The sequence below is a fragment of the Polypterus senegalus genome, chromosome 15 (assembly GCF_016835505.1).
Source record: "Polypterus senegalus isolate Bchr_013 chromosome 15, ASM1683550v1, whole genome shotgun sequence".
In the NCBI taxonomy this organism is placed as follows: domain Eukaryota; kingdom Metazoa; phylum Chordata; class Cladistia; order Polypteriformes; family Polypteridae; genus Polypterus; species Polypterus senegalus.
This window is the reverse complement of record NC_053168.1, coordinates 32,367,854-32,391,206: the sequence shown is the minus strand read 5'-3', so window position 1 is coordinate 32,391,206 and position 23,353 is coordinate 32,367,854. Positions and strand designations below refer to the sequence as shown.

Genomic DNA, 23,353 nt, shown 5'->3' with positions numbered 1-23,353 from the left:
TGGAACATATTTGAGCTCACATTAAATTGGAAGGGTGACATGTTTTTGCAAGAAAAAGAAAAGGATGCCATCAGATTTCTGAACACCTTAGAGACGGCCTGTTTAGCAGAATTCCCCCTGAAGGGAAAGGAAATATGAAATTTGACAACAACAAGGAAGCAAATGGCAATTATTAAACAACACCATAACAGGGAAGAAAGAATGAAGTATAGAAACAAAGATGCATCTACTGTATATAAAACCAAATACGTAACAACAATATTACTTGCTGCAAGATCTGAATTAGCAAAGATCTAAAATGACAGCAGTTGAAATGAAGTAGCTAAGGTCAGTGGTAGATAAAACAAAAAGGGACGGGCAAGAAAGAAAAGGATCTGTGAAGAACTGGAAATGCAGACAACCATGGAAACTATAAAAACGAAACAGCTACAACAGTATGGACATGAAATAAGAAAAAAGAAATGAAACAAGGAGACCAAAAAACGTGTTGGAAATGAAGTGCATCGAAAAAAGACCAAAGGGGAAGAAAACATGAAAGATGAAATCAGAAAGAGGGGTAAAACCATGGAATAAATGAAGATCCTGGCAAAAGACAGAATTAAATATAATCGATGGCTCAACACCCCAACACTGCAATGTATATGTGATGGCCAGCCACAGCCATGGTGACCTCCCTTTATTTGGAGTCTCAATAGTCATGACCTGAGGACTAACCAGGGTAAGTGAGAAGATAAGTGAGAATTACTTGCCAATAGTGCAGTTGAGCTTATTAGCATATTAAGAGTTTTAAAGTGCTTCCAAATATGTGCAAAAGAGTGCATAAAAGTTAATAAAAAGTTATGTAAATAAATCTTGTGCCATTAAAATCAGATCCCTCAGATGATTTAATATCTATCTATCTATCTATCTATCTATCTATCTATCTATCTATCTATCTATCTATCTATCTATCTATCTATCTATCTATTGTCGTGGCGAAAAATTCATCATCAGAAGGCTTTTTACCTAAAAATAAAGGCTATTAGGACTCGAGATAGACAGACAGAGTTTTAAGGCTTTATTGCAATAAAACAACACAAAAAAATAACAAGGACTCACCCCCTCGTGGTATTTCTATTTTTCTATGCTGTTCCCATTTTTCTCTAACTTGGCCAAGGCTTCAATTCCATATATGGGTTTCCTCTCATCATTTTCTTTCTTAAACCTTCCAAACTTTTTTATAATAGTGACCTGAAGCTTAAGCTTTAATTAAAAAGAAATATAGTATGAACTTTCATTTAATCATTGCTTGGCATGCTCGATTTGTCTTAATTTCTATACTAAAGGTAATTTCTAATATATTCTTCTAATATTTTTGCTAATGCCTGAATTCACTAAGATTTTCTCTTCATGCATTATGTCAGTGTGACCTTGCTTACAGCAAAAGCCTGTTGCTTCTTTCTGCTGATTAACCAATCCAGCCGATCTCGATACGCGCTTCCAGAGCCATTTTCTCTGTTATCGCTTCCTTAGCTTCCTAAGCCTTGAATCACAGGTGTTCTCAAACTCTTATCTTGTCCGAAGCTGGTTTCGATGTGTCAATTTCTGTTCTTAGCCAGACTAGATATTTCGCTGTAAGCTTAAAAAATAATGCAATATAACTGATTTTTAGTTATCTATTTGCTTGACCTATCGTATTTGCTTAACATTCTAATTTATGCTTAATCTAATGTTTTAGAAGCTTTTAATTACTTTTTATGGCTCTTTATATTAATTTGCTATTCTCTATGCTAATATAAAAATTTTTCCTTCTACCCTATCTATCTATCTATCTATCTATCTATCTATCTATCTATCTATCTATCTATCTATCTATCTATCAATTATATAGTGCCTTTCACATATCTATCTATCTATCTATCTATCTATCTATCTATCTATCTATCTATCTTTCACCTCTTTATTCACTGTGAATGGCTGAGGCCGTTGATCATGTTTTTAGAAGTTCTTCTTAGTGGTTTTGGAATTGAGTTCTCAAAAATTTGCTTAAATTTAAATATAATCAAAAAACCAGGAATAAATGTGTTATTGGGAATTTCCTCTTAGGACAGGCCAAAACGAGAAGAAATAAAAGCTCTTCTGCTCTTCAAAGTTTTAAGTAAAAGTCGACTGAAACTCAAATTCATGTACCACAAACTAACAAACAATTTAGAAATGTTCAGCGACATGTGGGGGGCAGAACAGGTATTGTGTGCTGTGGAGGGGGGCGAACTGGTTCTCAGCTGGGAATGAAAAGTATTGGGGAGCATCAACAACATGTTCATATTATTGTGTGGAGTATGAGGAGGGTAAAGGGGGAATAGTGGTGGTAGTCTGATATATGCCTTTTTATTTTATCCTGAAGATTGGGCTTGTTTGTCATTTGACTGTGTATATTGTTAATATTTTTATGTTCATAATTAAGGTAATTTTAAAAATAAAAAAATCTATCTATCATAATAGTTTATTTATCTGTTTGTCTATGATAAGCTTGTTATAGAAGGATGAAGAAATATTATATATATAGTACCATATATGTGCATCAGTGGATCATTTAACCATACATTAATATGTTGGAAAAAAATCTGTTGAGCTGTATTTACAGTAGAATACATCATTATTTAATTATCTATCTATCTATTATGTATTTATTTATTTAAAGAGCTCATGTAAAAAGCCAAATTCTCTATCTATCTATCTATCTATCTATCTATCTATCTATCTATCTATCTATCTATCTATCTATCATATGGTTTATTTTCTATTCATTTATCTGTCTGCCTGTGATAAGGCAGATTATACAAATGGCAATAATAAAAATGCTTGAGTCTAGCAGGAGAACTAGGCAACATCCAGGGTATGGTGGCTTAGAGAGCTGATCTTCCCTTTGTCCAGCTTTTGACAGAAAATATGGTATAAACAATTTTTTTTCAGTAGGCACTTTAGATATGTTGGAACAGCATGTTGTCATAAGCACACCTCAGGTGTCTGCTCAGAATTGTGTGGAAAGCAACATTCTGCACATTCAAAATAAGTAAACCATTAACGGTGTGTTGACAAAGGACTACTGGGGAAAAGAATTCATTTGTTTGTATAATGCTCAGTCCAAGGGTATTTCCTGGTTTTGTTACACATTCTTTAATTCCTTAAGTTTATACAAATTTACATAAATGATGTACTACCCTTTGAGCAAACCTTTAAACGTAACACATGCACATGAAGAATAAAAGGCAAGCAAACTAAAGGAGCAGGCCATCACACTAAATACTAAAACTATGGTAGCACCTCGATCATTATACACTAACTTTGTTAACTGATATGAGCCCCCCATTCCTGAACCTAATAACATACCATAGCAGGACATTCTCGGATACGTTTACAAGCAATTCAAGGCCACGATGAGACATACCCTGGCAGCCCAATCTGGGGGAACAGCCCTTGGCGGGACACGAGCCCACCACAGCATCCATTAACCCACACATACCCACAGGTAACTCAGCCTGCATGTCTTTGGGGATGTGAGAGGGAAATGCAACCTGAAGTAGGGAGAATGTTCAGTCTTCACATGGACGGCAATCAGGTTTCAGAGTATTATAAAAGAATGTGATGAAAACAGGCAGCTCAGCCCAATAAAGCTCGCCAGTCTTATTCACCTAATTTCTCCAAAATAACATCAAGTCAACTTCTGAAGGGCTTTTGAGGCCTGCTCTCCACTGCACTGCTTGATAATTTATTACTCTGTGTGCAGATCATCTTCTTAACCATTGTGCGAAATTTACCCTTAACAAGTGTCCAATTGTGTCCCCGTGTTCTTGATAAACTCATTTTTAAAATAACAGTCTCGATCCACTGGACTAATTCCCTTTGTAATTTTAAACACTTCAATCATGTCACCTCTTAATCTTCTTTTGCGTAAATTGTATATCCTTAGCTCTTATAATCTTTCCTCATAATTCAACCCCTGTAACCCTGGAATCAGCCTAGTCGCTCTTCTCTGGATCTTTTCTAGTGCTGTTATGTCCTTTTTGTAACCAGAAGAACAAAACTTCACCCAGTACTCCAGATGAGGCCTCACCAGTGAGTTATAAAGCTTGAGCTGAACCTCCTTGGACTTGTACTCTACACATCAGGGTGCTATATGACCTCACATCCTATTAGCCATCTTAATGGAGTTATGTACACTAATATTTTATGACCTGCTCCATCTAGATGTAGATAGTGCAGAGTAATATGATGGTGTATTTTCTTACTGCATGACACAATTATCCTTCAGCTTCAGTTCACTGACAGATAACTAGACATTCCCCTTAAGTATGTGAAGATACAGAGCAGCGTTGAAGGTTCCTTGTAGCATGGCTAATTAGCCATGCCCTAAGATATCCCAATAATTCCACACTATTCTGCCACCACAGCCATTATTTTTGCTTGATGGCGTGATGTCCTTACCCTGGAATTCCGTGTTTTCTTTACACCTGACACAATGGATCCCATGTCCATGTGCTATCTGTAATTAGGATATTCTCCCAAAATATTTGGGGTCATTCATGTCCTTCCAGATGAACAAGAGGTGAACATTAACGTTGTTTTTGGTTTGCAGTGGTGTCTGCCTTGGTTCTTTCCAAAGAAGCCCATTTTTGCCCAGCGTTTGTTCTGATTATGAAGCCATGAATGCTGAGTGTCAATGAAGCAAGAGAAACCTGAATGACTTTTGGATCGTTTGTGACTTCCTAGATGATTTTATGTTGCACCCTTAAAGTCATTTTGGTGGTCTGGCCACTTCTCAGAATATTCACTACTGTTTGCCATTTGGAGATTAAAGTTCTCTCTCTCATGGAGCCTTTCAAATGAGTTTGTTCTCAGAAATGATGGATATTTGCAGTTTTTTTCTGATCTCTTCAGTTGTGAGGTTATGTAATTTCTGCTGCTGCTTTGTGCTAATCGCAAGTGTCAAATAAAGTGAGGTTTTGTACTGAGCAGGGCTGGCTGTAATGACAACTAGTTGTATCTAATCACCTGACTTGAAATATGCCTTAACTTGATTAAATTAACATTGGGGCAGTTACATTTTAATATTATAAGTAACTTTATTCTTTGCATATATGAAATAAGTTCAAATTTGTTATTTGGTTACTTGGACACACCTTATATAATCCATCCATCCATTCTCTAACCCGCTGAATCCGAACAGGGTCACGGGGGTCTGCTGGAGCCAATCCCAGCCAACACAGGGCACAAGGCAGGAACCTTATATAATAAGAGAAAATATTCATTGTCAAAAATGTACATTAATAGGCGAAACCAGGAAGGGGTCACTTACTTTTTCACAAGTCTTTACTGTATGTACCACATCATATTCTGTGAGAGGAAGTATACAAATATGGAGGCTGCGGCTGCTGGACACGCTGGAGGATTTGTGGCTGGTGATAGGCTGACCTGGTCTGATTTATTAAGTTTATTGAATAATAAACCTCAACCCTTTTGATTGCCATTATTGCACTGGCACTGGTGCCCACAAATGGGTCCTAATATCACTACCATTGCTAGGGATTGTGGGAAAGCCTTTTCTTTTTGGGCTCTTTCACTAGGCAAATCTTTATAATGCATTTTTTTAAACTTACACTCCAAGCTCTGTCCTTCTGTGAACCTGATCATAAGCACATTTCAAAGCCATACATCTTCTTGCCGGAGTAACTCAATTTAATTGTGCTTTGTGGTTTAGGTTCTTGCTATGCTTGAATTGTGGATTGGAAGGTCATATGACAAAGTTTATTTGCTGATAGTTCTCTAATGTATTGGCCACCCACCCTGCATAATTTGGGTGTAGGAGGCAATATATTAAACTACCCTTGATGTAGAAACAATGGATCACAAATAGTAAATTATTACAAAGAGAAACTATACTACACTACAACTTGTCTGAAGATGGGTCCTGAGCTGCTTACATATTGTAATCCGTTCAGTTAGCCAATAAAAGGTGTCATTTTGCTTCACTTCTCATTACAAATAGAAACAAACGTAATTGTACAGATTTAGACTAAAAGCAATGAGCAAAAGTACGAGTCACGGGATGAGTGGGACCTCAGGTAAGGCTCTGCAGGCCTCATTGCTCCAGGACCCTTGTTCACAAATGAACACAAAATGCCTTCGGTGTCTGCTGCAGCATCTTTATATAGTGAAGACCTTTAAAGATAGAAATTTATTATTTGTACTCTGGGGATTCTTTAAATGAATACAAACATAAAAGATAGATAAATAAATAAATAAATATATATATATATATATATATATATATATATATATATATATATATATATATATATATATACATACACACTAGAATGACTAAAAATGAAGAAAATTTAAAAAGAACAAATTCGGCACTCCCTGTCCCATTGAGGCATTATGCAAGCATATAGTCGTTGGTATGAAGGAGCCCCTGTAGTGTTTCTTGACACACTTCTGGTGAATAATTTGTTGGCTGAAAGTCCTCAGTGTTTGTGATTCAAAGAGAGGATGTGCAGCTTTGTTCGTAATGGCTACCAGTTTTGTTTTAATTCTCTCCTTTGCAACTCCTTTCATGGGCGGAGTGGTGACTCTGTGGCTAGGGCCCAATCTGAATCCCGTAAACAGCAGAAGTGACACTACTCCATTAGGCCCTTGAGCAAGACCCTAAACCTGCAATGGCTTCATCCTGGGTATGACGTCAGTCTGCATCCAGCAGGTCCTCCAACTTACAGGAAAACTTGGGGGTTGGTGGCAGGACTGGCAATCCAGCCACTGTTCCATTGTGGTGCTGAGGTGTCATCCACTACCATTGGGTTCCAGTTCAGGTAGTTTGTCATGTGATGGGTGTGGCAACATGCTATCAGCGCATGCTTCCAACCTACCTACTCCCTCCAGGGGGTCCAGAGTGTTTCCTATGACTGATCCTGCCCTTTTAATTAGCTGGGCCTCTCTTGAAGTGATGTTACCAGCCCAGCAAACCACAGCATAGAAGATCGCACTGGCCATCGTAGATCAGTAGATGAATAGAAGGAGGTCAATCTTCCCACATTAAAGGAACGCAGATACTGTTGAATTTAAGTCAAGAATATAAAATGTACCAGTGAGACCGTATCTGGAGTACCGTGTGTGCTGTTCTGGTCAACATGGTACAAGAAAGACACTGCAGCACTTGAAGCTGTGCTGAGAAGAACAACCAAGTGCATCCCAGGACTGAAGGATGTGTCCTGCATAGGGACCTCATCCAGGTCTTCAGAAATGTCAGAGGCATTGATCAAGTAGATCCAGCAGAATTCTTTCAGCTTAACAAGAAATCCCATCCTAGAGAACACCAGTGGAGATTAAGAGAAGGAGCAATAGGGCTGAAGTCAGGAAGCACTTCTTTATGCATATGATGTGGGACTCTGGAACAAACTACTGAGACATGGAGTTGGAGCAGACACCTTGACAACCTTTAAGAAGAATCTTGATGAGACACTGGAACAGCTTAGCTATTAGCTAAATAAACTTTCTTATATAGTTCCTTGCAACTACTCCTGCAAAATCTTCCACAGGTGGTGCACCTTACCATCTCCAGGGCTTAACACAAAGTGCAGGTTGTCCTGCTTTACTATATGCACAGACATTCAGTCCTTCTTGTAGGACCTGCTCCTGTAACAAACCATGGACCTGTTATCAGACAGTCTGGAGATTCCAAGATAAACACATGTCAGATGAGAATTGCTGCCTTGGCAGCTCATGTTCAAGATGTCTGCGTGTTTATCTTCTTCACAATTACTCCTTTGTTACAAAGAAATTGTAGCAGACCTGTAAAGTTTATCTTCATATTTCACTTATTGTTATTTTCCTGATTATTTGATGACACAGGTGACAGAATAATCTGAGAGCTGAGACATTCTAGAAGGTGGTGTGACTAGTAGGGGGCACTTGTGAGGAAAGTGAACCTAAATAAATTCAAAGAGAAAAAGGTATATCAAGGAAAAAAGCTTAATAACAATATTAATAATAATCAACTCTTCCATCATCAGGCTCAACAACTACATCCAGCTGGACAAAGACCGGCTCACAACCATGGTGTGCAGCCATGAAGCCGAGAAAGCCAAGTACTTAATCTCCACAATTACAATGGAGGTCCGAGAACAATTCCAGTTGCAAGGGTCTACAAGTATGCCCTTGAATACCCACCTGAGAAATATCATGCAAAGGCAGAAGGAGGCAAGACTGAAAGAGACACCACTGCATGGTCAATTATTTAAGCTGCTAGAAGAACTGTATGTAGATAAAGATATATCTTGCACATGGCTTCGAAGCTCAGGACTCAAAGGAGAGATAGATAATTTGCCACACAAAACCAGACAGTCAAAATGGCCTCCTTAGATGAATGTCGATAGCAAGTGCAGGTTGTGCCATGCCTTTAACAAGCACATAAGTCACATGGCGGCTGACTGCCCAGTGTTAGCGCCTACAGAACACCTGCACAGGCATAACCAAGAGGTTAGCTGTCTGTGCTGGGTCTTGAAGTACCTGATCTCTGGTACGAGCATATGTCACCAGGTGGAACGAACATCAGTGATGTTACTGTCATGGGGTACATGGCTATCAATACTGATCAGGCAATGGCAGGCAGTCGACCAGGCAAAAAGACCTGTGTTCTCATTAATGTTGCCTTCCCAGGAGATGCTAATCTTCTAACAAAGGAAGCAGAGGGGATTAGCAAATACTAAGATCTGGAGATAGAAACCAAGCAAAAGTGAGATAAGTCCCAGTTGTTACGTATTTAAGTGCCAATACCCTTATAAAGATTTTCAACAACTTGGATCTGTTCCTAGGAAGACCAAGTCCCAGAGACATTCAGAAGATTACACTCCTATGCACAGCACACTGTCAATCTTGAGTCACAAAGTTGCACAGGACAGTACAGCCCCTTTTTTCATGGAGTAGAAACTTTATTGCTGTTCTGCCAGTTACAAACACAAGTCTCTTACAGAAGCAATCCATCATCACAAGGAACAGCTGTCAAACTTGATGCATCGACCCCAACTCCTGGTCAAAAGAACACAAAGTGTTCTTCATCAAGGAGATCCAGTGATCCACAATGGTTTTCCTCCAAGGTGAATCGAGTACGACCATCAGAGCAGGGGCTGGGGATCTCATTCAGGATCAGCTGTGATCCACCTGTGATAGTGTTGGGTGGGCTGTCAGGGATGGTGCTTTGTTCAGGGTTGGCCGTGGCCGACCTGAAAATACTGCCCTGGCCCACAGGCTGGGAAAGGCTGGTGGAGAAACATCTCAGGAATGAAAAACAGAATGGGATGCACTTGAGCCAAATATTCAAGAGATACAGCACATGGTCGGAATCCTTCTGTGAACGTGATATTTCCATTTTTATTTAAATTAAATTAACTTGAAAAAATTTCTCACCTCCTGTTTTTGTTTTGTCTTTCGGAGGTATTGAGTGTTTCTTAGCGTTAAAAGAAGAATTTTAATGATTTAGCTGAAGCATAAGAAATTGTCAAAAAAGTAAAAGGGTCTGAATACTTTCTGAATCCACTCTACTTTGTACTATCTACTTTGTGTTTTCAGTTGTGTGTTGTTAGTTAAATAAACCACATTTTGTTTAAAATACAAAAACAAGGAACATAACATATATAAATGATAGATAGATAGATAGATAGATAGATAGATGAAAGACACTATAAATGATAGATAGATAGATAGATAGATGAAAGACACTATAAATGATAGATAGATAGATGGATGAAAGGCACTATAAATGATAGATAGATAGATAGATAGATAGATAGATAGATGAAAGACACTATAAATGATAGATAGATAGATAGATAGATAGATAGATAGATAGATAGATAGATAGATAGCAGACCTTCAAATCAAGTCACACAATTCTTCTATTACATTTTTCACATTTTCAGTGTATTTTTCATGTTTGGATAAAACTAATGAGAAATCTTCAAACAATCCATCAGCATTTTAAGTGAAGTCACTTTGGTGTAGGAAATCATGTCTGATAATCAGTTTTTCTTTTTCTGTGCACATTTACATTTCCAGTGTCTCGCAAAGAGGTAAAGATTTTTGATAATGAACATCGGCATACATGTCAGTCTTTTCAGATCAGCTGAATTAATTTTTTTTTTTGTAATCTTTGGCTTGTTCTGTCATGTTGCCTCTAGCAGGGAAAGGTAGAAGGTCAAATAAACTTATGAAAAGAGTAGAGTAGTGATGCTTTGAATCATTCTGCAAGAAAAAACGTAATTATCTTCTCCCCCTGCGCTTTGCTAAAATTAGCCTTTTTCTGTAGAAATTTGCATTGCTTCTTCTGAGAAACCGCCAGTGGTGATGAATGTGTTTTTTCATGTTATGTTGGTTCCACAAGTGAATTTCCCACCCCTGCTTCACAAAATAGAAGGGGAAAAAAGAAAAAAAAACTTTCCTTTGATTTCCCTGTAGCGATATAAGAACTGTAAGGTAACAGAAACAGTGTGAAAAAAACTAAAAAAGAAAAAGAACCTTATGGCAAAAATGAAAACAAATCCTCTTCAGACAGAAATGTCTCATTGCAGTCTAGACAAGAGCAGCTTTGCACCACCATTTTGCTTGCCTCCATTCTGTCTGTAAAAGTTTTTTTAAATAATTCCCATAAATCACTTTAAAAATGTGGCAGTTCCAACAGTCCAAATATTACAGCGTGAAGCCAAGACTATTTGTTGTTGATTTAGGACCTTCTGCAAGACAAAATGTCTTCTCATGATAATTTAAAAATGGAATGAAGAACTTAATACATCATCATCCACTAACATCATATTTCTGTTATTGGTAATCATTTTGCCAATAACAACAAAAACAACATATTTTTATAGACTTTTGACCGAAATACAATAATCTGTGCATGTTCTACTTGGTTATGACACCATGTCTTTTCTAAAAAAGGACTGTAGCACCACTTGAATAATTCACATCACAAAACTCTTTCTTATAAAGTTGCATTGACTGTGAGATGATACTTATTTTTGTTGTTGTTCTTTTTCTTCCTCTTTATCTTTTCCCACTTCTATGTGGGGTCGATGTGCCTGATCATCCTTCTCCAAACAGCTTAGTCCTGCACCTCCTCAGCAGTCAGGCCCTTTTTCCTTCCATCCACCTCCATTTTGGCCTCCCCGCTTTCTCGTCCCCTGTTCTTCCATTCCCATCACTCTGTCACCCACATATTCATTGTCTCTCCTCATCACATGTCCATACCACTTCAGCTTACTTTTCTGTACTTTCTTATGTATCTCTCTCACATTTGTTGTACCTCCGATTGTCTTTTTTCTTATTTTGTCCTTTTTTTTGTAACATCTTAACATTCTCAATTCTGCCACATTTAATTTCTTCTCCTGCACTCCCTTTACTGCTCCTGTCTCAGCTCCACACATCATTGCTGGTCTTACCGCTGTGTTACCTTTAATGTTTGCCTTAATTCTTCAGTCACACAATACTCCAGTTGTTCCATCCACACACTGCACTGTATGAGTTGTCTCTGCAGTGGTTCAGATTTCCACAGAGGCTCATGGGAAGTGAAGTCCTTGTGGGAGCAGGAGTGATGCTGTCATTGCAAGTTAAGAGCAGCTTATGTGGTATGCTTGCTGATATCTGTATACAAATAATATCTCCCATTAACATATCACAGAAATACTTTGTTATGTAAAAATAAATGCAGCATTGTTTCATACAGGAATGATAATGAATTTTTCTGAGGAAAAAAAAAAGAATCACATCATCTCCATTCTTAAACTGAAGGTTCCCATGCAATTCTTCAGAGCGGTGCCATAGGGCAGTGATGGCGAACCTGTTGGGCTCAGCGTGTTAAAAATGCTGAAAACACCTAACATGACTCTGCTGGCATGTCACCCCCGCTAAATAAAACAACAGCAACATTTATTTATATAGCACATTTTCATACAAAAAAATGTAGCTCAAAGTACTTTACAAAATGAAGAATAGAAATATAAAAGACACAGTAAGAAAATAAAATAAGTCAAGAATAAGAGTAAGGTCCGATGGCCAGGGTGGACAGAAAAAACAAAAAAAAAACTCCAGACGACTGGAGAAAAAAATAAAATCTGCAGGGATTCCAGACCATGAGACCGCCCAGTCGCCTCTGGACATTCTACCTCACATAAAAGAAACAGTCCTCTTTGTATTTAGGGTTCTCACGGAAGGACCTGATGATGATGGTCACGTAGACTTCTGGCTTTCAGTCCATCAATGTTGGAGCATCATGATGCTTTGAGTAGGTGGTGGCGGCGCAGACCGCCACCACAAAGAAACCTGATAAAGAAACAGAAGAGAGAGTAGGGATCAGTATCGATTTTAGAGCCACCATGAATAGTTATTATGATGAATTGAACATACAGAGTATCAGGATTAAGTTAAAGTGAAGTTAGAAGAAGGCCATGTTAAAGTAATGTGTTTTTAGCAGTTTTTTAAAGTGTTCTACTGTATTAGCCTGGCAAATTCCTATTGGCAGACTATTCCAGATTTTTGGTGCATAAGTTACGATTTGGAATATAGGGTGTCAGACATTCCGATATATAAGATGGAGCGAGATTATTTAAGGCTTTATAAACAATAAGCAGAACTTTAAAGTCAATTCTGAAAGACACAGGTAACCAGTGTAGTGACATCAAAACTGGAGAAATGGCTGAAATGAGTTTTTCATATGCCTTGGGGACCTGTTACCTCAGCACTTCTGCCACACCCGGAAGTGCTGGGGGGAAGATTTAAAAGGACACCCGGTGAGCTGCCGGGAGAACAACCGGCACTTCCTCCACGCTGGGGCGTGGCCAATGGGGGAGTGTCAGGAACACCTGGAGCTCCTCCGGGATATGGATAAAAGGGGCCATCTCCCTTCATTCAAGGCTGGAGTCGGGTGGAAGAAGGATGAGGCACGAGAGGAGTGTGGAGGTGGCCCGAAGAAAGGCATTTAGTGTGGCCAGGACTGTGTGTTGGGGTTTGTGTTGTGCACGGACTGTGTCTGAGTGACAATTAACTTAATAGTTGTGAAAATAAACGTGTGGTGGTGATAAACAACATGTCCGCCTGTCTGTGTCCACACTATCTATCTATCTATCTATCTATTATATTGTGCCTTTCATCTATCTATCTATCTATCTATCTGTCTGTCTGTCTGTCTTTGTGTTTTTTACCATGTAAATTCAGTTTCTGAGGTTTATTCTTCAATTTGATTTAGTTTTGCAAAGTTTACTTCATTCACATTTTTCTTTGTTTACATAATGCAGAGTAGAAACTTCACATGATGGCCTTCATTACACAGTGATGCCATAAATTTGCGACAGTCACTTACATTATACATTATCCCTTGGTGGATACGTGATGTGCTGAAAGTTCTCTTAGTGTAGGTGGTTTCTTTTCTAAGTAGGTCCTGGTGTTACTTTAAATATTCTGTACTGCCTTCATTTTGTTGCTCGATTCTTTTTTTTTTTTTTACCTTGCCCTTGCCTGACTACAGCTCTGTCTTTGTTAAACATTTCCTGGTTAACCTCAAGTTTCTCACAATAATCCTCAGACACATAATGTGTTACAGTATAGCATGTTTCTTAACTTTGTGACTCAACTCCATACCTTCATCTGTACTTTGTGGCATATCTTTCAAAAAGGCCCAATATTAAATTTCAAGTACAATTCATCTAGAATACTCATCTAAAATATATATTTAAAATATTTTTGCAATTTCTTCCTGAAATGCGAAATAGGAGAAATACAATAATGTCAAGGAGTTTGATTGGATCCAACGCCCTTAAACATGAAGTGCCTGGGACCCACAATCGATAAATGGCCTTGTCATAACTTTGTATATTTGTCAAAATTATTTGTTCCATTAAGTGTGCCTTGATATTCCTCTCATTAGGTTATTTTTTTTTACATTTATTAATAGTAAAATTATTATGCACTCTCCACATTAATTTATGAGCAATATACAGTACATTGTTAAAAAATTTAACAGATTTAATTTCTTATTTCCACAGAAATATTATTAACATATGTTGGAAGTTCACTTTAAACAATTACGTTGATTTATCATTAGATAATTTAAAATCCCACTTTCTGCCCATTTATCACTTCCAGTTACTGCCTCTTGAAGTTTTCTGAATACAAGTTTAGCATTTCTTCCCATCTACTGTGCTGATATGTAACATTTATTAACATTTATTAAATAGCATTGGACTAATTACACCTTCTTGTGCAGTTCATGAATATTTGAATGTTCGGTCAATTAAGATATCTTCTATCTTTTTATATATGAAATCACCTATTCCTAAATGTTTAAGTTTAATTAATAAAACATCTTTCCTTATCATATCATGTGCATTTCTACAGTACATCCACGAATGCTGGAACTTCTATCTCATTATTGCCTAAAGCTTCCCTAATATCATCCTCTAAAGTTAAAATGTGATACGACGTGAATCTCTTCTTTGTTTCTAAATGGCATTACAATCGGCGCTCCAGTAATGTTAGAAGTTAACACAGTCGCCCTGTAAGATGAAGGTTTCGTCAAGTCTTTTCCCTCTTTGCCAATTGGAATTTTAATTGTGTGATTCCATTGCTTTGAAAGTTACCACATGAACAGATTCTATTGAATAGAAACATCAGTATCCCTAATGTTTTATTATTCATATGTTTTAAAAATTCATTATAATTTCCATCTTTACTGGAAGATGTATTTTAAGTTATTTAAATTCATTCAATTAATTCTTCCATCGTTTAGAGATTATTATGAGCTACTTGCTAACCTTCAAATCCCTCTTCAGTATTCTTAAATCCCTATAATAATATGTTGCTTGTCTTAATCATTACATTATCAAACTTTTCATTACTTCTAATTTCAAGAATGTCTGCTCCATCTTTGTCAGTTAAAACAGTCCTTCCTTCCTGTTATAAACCAGGAATACAAGATTATTATAATATTCATTCATTGTTGGCATTTTTTTCCAAATCTTAACAATCGCTTTGTTGGCTTTTATTCTCCTACAATTCTCTAGTAGTTACGTTCAACATTTTTTAATTATAGCAGTGCAGTGTAAAGACTTGTTTGTTAAGCTTGCATGTTCTCCCTCTGGCTGCCAGAGTTTTCTCCAGGGTTTTTCTCCCACATCATTAAAGAAGTGCAGGTTTAGTTAATTGGCAAATTGAAATCAGCCTGTGCTTGACAGGAAGAGAAAGTGAGGGAGAACAAAGTGCAGGTGGATGGATAAAATAAAAAAAAAAAGATTTAAAGGAAAAGGGTGTGAATGGGGAGAAGGTGCAGGACCAAGCTGTTTGGAGAAGGTTGATCAAACACATTGAATCCCCACAGAAGTGGAAAAAGGGATGAAGAAGATAGGAAATATGTGGTTGCAAGGGACAGAAACAATAAAAATGAACAGAATTCCCTTGGACCCTAACCCTAACCCTTACCCTAACCCAATAAGAGCTGTTAAGCAGCAACGAAGACAGTATGGTGGAAAGGGTATAAAATACTAATTTTAGATTAAAATAAACTGTAAATCAAAAGTACAAGAGACAGAAAAGGAGAGAGTTGAGGCTTTGGATACAGTAACTCCCATTAAAATAAAAGTGAACAAAAGTGCACAGAAACTCATTCTGGTTTATTGAGAATACTTGAGCTCCTAAATTACAATGTGAAAAACTGGAGCATAGATAGAGAGTAACAAAGAAGCAGATCTTCCAAATTAAATGGAGAGTCGTCTCCTTCTTTGCGCACAGTGCTGAGAAGCCAGCATTTGACCCAAAACCCTTCCAGCCCAGCCTCCATGAAACCCCCGGTGTCCTAGAATGAGCCATCATTACTGACTTGAGCATCCCGCCAGATGGAGCTCCGCTAAAAGCAGCTAAAGCACTCTAGGAGTTCATTTGCTTGGAATTCTGGCATACGGGGCATACACTGAACATCGTCTTTTTATTTTTCTTAATTTGTTTTGTCCTCTGACAATAAAAGAGATAACCTGGTTTGTGCACCTGGTTTAAGCACTTTCAGCTACATTATTTGTATGAAAATGTGCTATATAAATAAATGTTGTTGTTGTTGTTGTGCTCTGTCATTCCCGCATCCAGCCACACTGCAGGTTCCATTCCTGAGGATTTGCTTTTCCAGCTCTATAAATGAGCAACCCATTTCACAACACCTGCTGTCTACTCACGCCTATTGTTGGTAATGCACAGTACCAAAAAATTCTGAGGGTCTGTCACGCAGCAGCAACACAAGCTCTACTAAGGGAAGCTGTGGTTCTCGATGCTTCTATTTTGCTAACAAGTCTCAACATTCTGATAATATTCCTTTGTGTTTTCAGTATTTGACATTTTTGTTTAGATAACCTTATAAAACTTCAATAATGGCAGTAAAGAATTGCACTAATGAAAGTGTTTTGCCAAGTGGTCAGCGTAGTTGATATTCAATACATGTACCATATAAACTCGCGTACAAGTCAGGTCTTGAAACCCAAAAAATCGATCATAAAATCAGACCCTGACTTATACGCCCGTTCAAAAATATGGCACTTCCTTTTCTTCTTACTTCCTCCAATCTCGCACCAGTTTCTCAGAAACATTGAATTTTGTTGCAGCAGTCCAGTTGCCAATTTCTTTCGCTATTTCAATGACTTTTCATTTAAAACCAGTTTCATATTTTCTTCTGATCAAACACTCCATCGTAGATAAGACGCACTTTTACGATAAAGGTTTATGAGGGTGTGAGATACAGAAAACACAAAACAGTACAAATATTTCTTCGGAATAGTTTGGCTATTACCGTGTGGTCATGTAGGCACAATACATAGAAATAAAAGGCAGTGTGCTCCGTGGTTACTCTCTCAGGTGGGTGTTAGAATATCATAATCTCTTGGACCAATAGTGTGAGTTTTCCACATTTGACTTATATGGCCAACATTATAGAATACCAGAAATTATACGGTAAAATCAAGCCCCGACTTATCCGTGGGAGAACTTAAATGAGAGTATATACGATAATTATGCTTATGATAATGGGTAGCAAAAATGTGTTAGTGAATGGGGCCCACTGAAACCTAACCCACTTCCCCCATAGGGTCACAGCTTCAGTTTGCACAGTTTCTACTTAATGTAAATATATGAGAGAACTAATTAGGACTGTTGTAGAATAATCATTATAAAGAAGATTAAGGACACACGATAACAGGATATGCTTATACAGCCAATTCTCATTAACACCAGGGGATACATTCTTTACAATCAGTGTTTCCTTATCCTTCTACACAAAGATCACCCTCTGACAACACTAGTCAGTTCTCTGATATCCTTACAATAGGTACAATGCTCTGCTTAGGCAGCTTAAAATCAATGTTTTTGACATCCAGGTGCTAGGGGCTACAATGTTGGACCAATCAGTCAGTCATTTTCTAACCTGTTTAGTCTTGAACTGATCTGCTGGAGCCTTCCCAGCAAGTACAGGGCACAAGGCAGGAACACAAGGCAGGAACAAACACTGGACAGGGCACCAAAACATTGCAAGGAAACACACACACACACATCCCAATCACACACACACCCAGGCCAATTAAGTATCACCAAGTCAGCTAACCTGCATGTCTTTGGGCTGTCAAAAGAAACTGGAGCACCCAGTAGGAAACCCACGCAGATAAGGGGAGAACGTTCAAAATCCATACAGGGAGGACCCGGAACACAAACCCTTGTCTCCTTACTGTTGGACCATACAAGTTAAATAAACAAATAAACTCATAAATGAATACAGGGCAATATCTAGTAGATCATGTTTGATGCACTCAAACAATTCCACAAATAAAGGGTTAATATTTTTCACCTGCAAAGACTGCTAACCTGTAAGCTTTTTAAAGGATATTCTGTATCTAATCTTCTATTAATATTTTAAACTTCTAATCAACACTTGGCAAAGAGACAGGCGAGTGAAAAGCTGCAGCGGGTGTTGTGTCACACTTAATGTTTTAAGATTCCAAAGAAGTCAATTCTTAAGCAATCCATACTAACAATCACATTCATGGTTTGAATGCATCACATCTTAAGATAAGAATAAATTATAAAATATGTAAGTATGTAGTACTTAACATGATTTTTTAAAACCCTTTCATATTTTTGTGTGCATAATTCATGTTAATTATTTAATCATAAATGCAATCCTGCCAACTCTTACAATGTTATTTGTGGATTCACATCTGCAGGCCTTAATTTGCTTCTGCCAGTCAAGCCTGAAAAAAAAAACACAGTTCATTTTAGGAACTGCATGAAAAAAATCACTGCCTGTTTATAACAGAAGTAGAAGGAAATAATATTATAAACATGAAACTAATTATTAGCTGCAAACTGGTAGAATGCGACAAGCAAGGAAAAAAGTAGAAAACAAAACAGAAATATACCATACATTGGCATGAAACAAGTGGAACTTTAGGTATAGAATTTAACCTGTGAATATACAACTGCTGCCCTGCGGTGGGCTGGCACCCTGCCCGGGGTTTGTTTCCTACCTTGCACCCTGTGTTGGCTGCAGCAGACCCCCATGACCCTGTCATTAGGATATAGCGGGTTGGATAATGGATGGATATACAATTGCTCTAAGTCGTCAAATGTAGCGATGCAAAGAAGCCATTAAAAAGGTAAAAATAACGTGAAGTTATATAATAAAAGCTGTTGAATATAAATCAAGAGACTAAATGACACACAAGTGAGAGCACAGCTGGAGTACTGTGTGCAGTTCTGGTCACTGCGCTAAACAAACGACAGAGCAGCACTCGAAGCTGGACTTAAGGACTTAAAGACGTGTCCTACCTCTGTAATCTCCTTGGAGTGTAGTGTGGAAGAAATTAAATTTAGATATATTAATAGAATCTTATCTTAAATTTGGAACCTTTTACTATTAGAAACCAGGCAGGAGAAGAACCGTTCTATATGTTTTTTCATGTCACTTCATGAAGAGGGAGCATTCTCACTAGCAGTCTATTACAGCATGGTCAAAATATTAAAGGGTAGAGGTCTGTTTTATAAGCAAACAAATTTACATAACAGTGTCCCATTTTCCCTGGTTGGTTCATCAGCTTATACCCAAATGACATATAAAATAAAAGTCAATCTTATTATTTTTCTGGTTTTTCTTATACCTTTGAGTTGAGCTACCACCCTTGAAATTTCTGTGCATATAACAACTGTCCATTCTGATTGTGTAAGACATCTGCTGACTTCTTAGTCATCTCTTAGTCATCCTTCAGTCCATTTTGAATATTTCATCAACCTTTCTTCTGGTACATTCTTTATTTACTTGGCCATCTCATTCTTATATCGTACACAATGTAAACCAAGCTACTTACTTTTACATCTAAATTATATTACGTTACATCTAGATTATTCTCTCACAGTAGATGTTCTGCTTTTTTAAACAATATTGGTTTATTCTTTCCTCCTCATTTATTCTGTAAGTATTTATTTTAAGTATTTCTTTTCCATCTGCTAACACAATAATGACTACCATTTGAAAGCCTCCCACTACACTGAATCCTGCACAACCTTGTGCATCATGGTTTTTAATAAAGCCAGTGAGAATAGCACGCTATTAAATTAAGTCATTTATGATTACCACTTAATTCAGTTTGATTTGGATGTGCCCTTACTGGTATACCTGCAGTTTAAAACAAGGACAGCGCGACATTTAGATTGTAATTGCATCAAATTTGTAGATATTTTGAGAAACTCAAGCATTATTGTAGAAAACAATTTGGACAGCTAACATCAAATTATAACGTGACTTTGAACATTAGAACACTCTAGACGAGAACAGGCCATTCAGCCCGTCCTATTCACTTGTTTCTTATTAACATCAAGTTGAGTTTAGAAAGTCCCTAACGTCTTACTGTCTACCACACTACTTGGTAGCTTATTCCAAGTGTCTATCGTTCTTTGTGTAAAAAAAAACTTCCTAATGTTTGTGCAAAATTTCCCCTTAACAAGTTTCCAACTGTGTCCCCGTGTTCTTGATGAACTCATTTTAAAATAACAGTCTCGATCCACTGGACTAATTCCCTTCATAATTTTAAATACTTCAATCATGTCACCTCTTAATCTTCTTTTGTTTTAAACTGTAAAGGCTCAGCTCTTTTAATCTTTCCTCATAATTCAATCCCTGTAGCCCTGGAATCAGCCTAGTCGCTCTGGATGTTGTCTAGTGCTGTTATGTCCTTTTTGTAGCCTGGAGACCAAAACTGTACACAGTACTCAAGATAAGGCCTCACCAGTGCATTATGAAGGTTCAGCATAACCTCCCTGGACTTGTACGCCACAGATCGTGCTATATAACCTAACATTCTGTTAGCCTTCTTAATGGCTTCTGAACACTGTTGGGAAGTCGATAGCTTAGAGTCCACTATGACTCCTAAATCCTTCTCATAAGATGTACTCTCGATTTTCTGACCATCCATTGTGTATTCAAACCTAACATTTTTACTTCCTATGTGTAATACTTTACTTTTACTGACATTAAATTTCATCTGTCACAAATCTGCTTAAGCCTGTATGCTATCCAAGTCCTTCTGTAATGATATAACGGATTCCAAATGATCTGCTAATCCACCTATCTTGGTATCATCTGCAAACTTAACCAGCTTGTTACTTCTATTTCTATCTAAATCATTTATATATATTTAAAATAGCATGCGGCCCTAGCACTGACCCCTGTGGAACACCACTCTTAACATCGGCCAGTTCTGATGAGGTTCCTCACACCATCACCTTCTGCTTCCTGTGTCTGAGCCAATTCTGCACCCATCTAAAAACATCACTCTGAACTCCCACTTCTTTTAACTTGATGCCCAACCTCTCATGTGGCACCTTATCAAATGCTTTCTGAAAGTCCAGATAAATAATATCATATGCTCCACTTTGATCATATCCTTTTGTTGCCTCCTCATAGAATTCCAGCAAGTTAGTAAAACACGACCTCCCTCTTCTGATCCCTTGCTGACTGTTCAGAATAACTCCTGTCCTTGCCATGTGTTGCTCAATCTTATCCTTAAAAATTCCTTCCATTAATTTTCCTGTGATGCATGTTAAGCTTAATGGCCTATAGTTGTTTGGACTTTGAAAGAGACTTTGGATACGGTAGCTTTCATTAAAACAAAAGTGATTAAAGCACATAGATACCCACTCTGGTTTAATGAGAATACTAAGGTTCTTAAATTAGAATGTGAAAAACTGGACTGTAGAAGGAGAGCAACAAAGCTGCAGGTCTTAAAGTGAATGAAAATGTTAAAATGTTAAAAAGTATTGTCACACAGCATAAGGGTTCTGGTGATGGTAATCACCCACCAAGTCAGGGGCTGGCACTGTGGACTAATGCCTTTTCTCTTTCTCCATCTGCAGAACGGAAGATTGACAGCCACTCCACCTCTGATATCATTTTTCACTTTCCGCTCTCCTGGACCCGCCCTTTTCTGCTAACTGAACATATATATCTGGAAAAGGCCTTCTCATTCCAGTTCACTTCTGAGCTCCCACCTGAAAATGACCTACACCACAGCTTGTTGCATGCTTTATTATTTTCAACTTTTTCAATTATACGAGATCACCTAGGAGGTGGCCCAGCTCTGTGAGTTCATTGTGACTCCTCTTTTACAGTATAAAAAAGCTAGGATTACTATTCTACATTAGTAGAGAACAATAATAATAATCCCAGTAAACTGTTTAGAACATTAGCTAATCTAACAAATGGGAATTCTGAATTAAGATGCAAAATACCAACTATCATTAGCAGTACAGATTTTAAGAACTTATCTAATGAGAAAATTGACAGTACAAGATCCCAGATGCAAGTGTCACCTCACAAACTTAAATTAGATTAGCAAACCGTGTCTTGTCTTGCATATTCAAGTAATTTAAATTTGGTAACAGAAGAGGAAGACATCATTTTAATTTCTAAAATCATACCTGCTAATTATTACTTAGACCCAGTGCACCCAAAACTAGGAAAAAGCTCAATGGATATTCCAGCAGCAGCCATTCTTAGTATTGTCAATAGTGTGTTCCACTATTCTTAATGCACTAAGAATGTCAGTTATCAGACTGTTACTTAACAAGCCAGAGCTAGACACACATATGCTTAATAATTTCAAATTTACCCATTCTCTCTATAATACTTGAAAAAATAGTCGCCACTCAGTTTCAGTCTCACCTTACACAGCACTATTTATTTGAGAAATTCCAGTCTGGCTTCTGCTCCGGTAACAGCATGGAAACAGCATTAACCCATGTTATAAATGACATTGATAAAGGAAATTCCACAGCAATTTTGTTGTTTTATCACACAGGGAGCTCACAGGCTTGCCTGGTTTAAACTAATTTATCAAACTGATTCCAGTACATACAGAAATGTCCGGACAGTACTCCATCATTATACTCATAAGTTAAATATGGTGTCTCGCAGAACACATAACTCCCATTCTCAAGTCTTTACACTGGCTTCCAGTTTAGTTTAGGGCTGATTTCAAAATCCTTTTAACATATAAAGCCTTAAATGTCAAGACCCTGCTTACTAATCTGAGCTTATCTTTACACACAAACCTGAGCACAAACTGAAATCTCAAGATGTCAGCCTACATAAGATTCCAAGGATTCATAAAATCACAGTGGGACGTTGAGCTTTTTAGTTACAGGGCCTCAAAGCTGTGGAATGATCTGCCTGCTACTATAAGAGATGCTTCAGTCTCAGCTTTTAAATTCGGGCTGAAGACTCGCTAGTTTAGTTGAGCAAACCCTGACTAGAGCTGCTGATTTGCTGTTCATACTGCATCTCTGATGCTAGTCATTAGTTCAGAAATAGAAGTGATACAATATTTATAAATTGTTACTAATTTGCATCCTCAATGCTGATTCTCTTTTCAGTATCCTGATGTGGCACTGCTGTACTGCCAAGCTGTTCCCCTGCCCATGAAAGTGTCACCCTAGATAAAGAAGCACTGGATTCATCATATGGAAAGACTCTCTCATTAGACTGGACGGCCGAGCACTGACTGCACTCTAGGAGTGGGTAGGCGGCCATTTGGCTGAGGTCTCTCCAGGGGCCTCATGTATAACGCCGTGCGTAGAACTCGCACTATAACATGGCGTAAGCACAAAAGCCGAAATGTGCTTACGCACAGAAAAATCCAGATGCAGGAATCTTTGCGTACTCCAACTTCCACGTTCTTCCGCTACATAAATCCCGATCAGCGTGGAAAGTAACGCTCGTGCACGCGCTTTATGTAACGCCCCAACTCCTCCC

The 23,353-nt window shown here is 37.8% G+C and overlaps 1 long non-coding RNA gene across 1 annotated transcript; it reads left to right on the top strand.

Annotated features, from left to right (window-relative positions):
- Positions 1-80: 80 nt before the first annotated feature.
- LOC120515917 lies at positions 81-23,088 on the top strand. The gene is made up of 3 exons (XR_005630732.1): positions 81-718; positions 21,457-21,682; positions 22,975-23,088. It is a non-coding gene; the product is annotated as an uncharacterized LOC120515917 (long non-coding RNA).
- The last annotated feature ends 265 nt before the right edge of the window (positions 23,089-23,353 follow it).